This window comes from Gavialis gangeticus, unplaced genomic scaffold, assembly GCF_001723915.1.
Source record: "Gavialis gangeticus isolate Ggan-Ray unplaced genomic scaffold, GavGan_comp1, whole genome shotgun sequence".
In the NCBI taxonomy this organism is placed as follows: domain Eukaryota; kingdom Metazoa; phylum Chordata; order Crocodylia; family Gavialidae; genus Gavialis; species Gavialis gangeticus.
Genome location: NW_017729031.1, coordinates 109,290,866 through 109,292,891, shown reverse-complemented (window position 1 = coordinate 109,292,891; position 2,026 = coordinate 109,290,866).

The window sequence follows — 2,026 nt, the reverse complement described above, 5'->3', positions numbered from 1 at the left end:
CAAGTTGCAGCAAAGGAAGTTTAGGTTAGATATTAGGAAGAGTTTTCTCACTGAGAGGGTAGTAAAACATTTTAACAAGTTACCCAGAGAGGTGGTGGAAGTTCCATCTATGGAGGTTTTCAAGACCCAGCTAAACAAAGCTTTGACTGAGATGATCTATTTGGGGATGGTTCTGCTTTGAGCAGGGGTGATGACCTACTGTGGTCCCTTCAACCCTAACTTGCTGTGATTCTGTGATTCTTTGACATACCCAAAGCAAAGAGGTGGTAAAGGCCTGGAACAGAGTTCTAACTGTGGATGAGAAAGGGTAAATCCCAGAGATGTGCTGCAAGAAAAGCCAGTAGGCTTGGATATGGCCTGGGGGTTTGGCTTGGTAGCACCCTGATGCATTTTCCTACCAGCAGCAGCAGGATTTGCCCAAACAGAATACATTCTTGGAGAGCTAAAAATACAAGGGGCTGGCTACTGGGAGACTCATTCTTCATGGGACAGAAGGGAGATAGACACTCCATTCGTGCTCTGCTAATATGGCCTTTTGTGTAAACAATTGCTGTGGGGCTACTACAGAGATGATATGCAACTGCGAACAGGAGAGGAGAGATCCAGGAGATGTGGCCCACGTTGTGCCAGGTTTGAAAACCCCTGCCTTGCAGCATTGATAGAAAAATTGCTTTCATGCTGGTAAGTGCATCCTCAGCTTTCTTTGTTACTGGTACAAAACATGTGATAAATTAGCATGGTATGAAATGACTGAACCATGAGGTCTGTTCCATAACCACAGCAGGTAAATCTCCCTCAGCAATGAAAGGATTCTGGTTCTGGTCACATGCACATGTTGATCTCTTTGGCTTACCTAATACACCTCAAGCACATACTGTGTTGTTGACTCAGTACCTTGTTTCTGAATGGGACTTCTGACACATGAGTGGCTGGTGTCTTGTTTGGGGAGGGGGGTTGTTGTTGTTTCTTGTTTTACTTTTTGGGTTTTTTGGGGGGGCGGGAGGGGAAGGCGGGGAACAGATTTTATATCAGGATAGCAATAGCAATAGGAAAACAGCCTGTAATTGTTCCTATGCATGATATATCAGTAGATGCATGAACAATAGCAATTCCTAACCCCACTCCCTCAGGTGGGAACTTCACAGGGCATACTCTGCCCTTGTTTATATCGCCATATGGACTTTCAGATAAAACTGTTTGGGCAAAGCAGCAGCCCATGAAACAAATGTAGAATAATTGGCAAATAGGTGGTTCAGCAAAGACCAGAAAGGCTGTGCACTCATTGCTCCTGACCCTGCCAGCTGGAACCTGAATGCAGAGCACTGCTGAGATCCAAGACCCAACAGCACCCACTTCCACTACATTTATCTTTAGGCTTCCTTGGGGCAGGAAGTGATTTGGCCACATGTCTCTTATACTTTGTGGGGTTTGCCACTAACAACCTAATCCTGGCCCCTTTGCTCAGCTGGGATCTCAGAGCTAGACATTTGAGAACCAGGCAGAAAAAATGGCTGTAATAGTGCCACAGTTCACACGCATGGCTGGGCAGGTGTAAGCAGGCCTGTATTATTGATGAATGCCATTTTGTTTATTGAGGAGAGCCCACCCCAGGTCCAGTATAAGCAAGTAACAGGGCACCAAGGGATACCTGCTAACCTTACAACTGCAGTGCATCATTAGGGTCTTCTTGAAAGTGAATCACAGCATTGCTCCAGCTTGTATAATGGCTGAAAGTTGATTAATTCTTATTTATCAGTAGCTCTTTTGGATGGAAATTGGATGGAAATTAATGGGAATTCAATTACAAATGCACAAGAAGAATTGTAATGCACAATTACAAATCTTCAAGAAGGGGAAGAGGGAGGACCCGGGTAACTATAGGCCCGTCAGTCTTACCTCAATCCTGGGGAAACTCTTTGAGAAGATCATCAAGGAGCACATTTGTGAGGGGCCGGCATCAGAAATGATGCTCAGGGGCAATCAGCATGGATTTATTAGGGGGAGATCATGTCAGACCAACCTGATT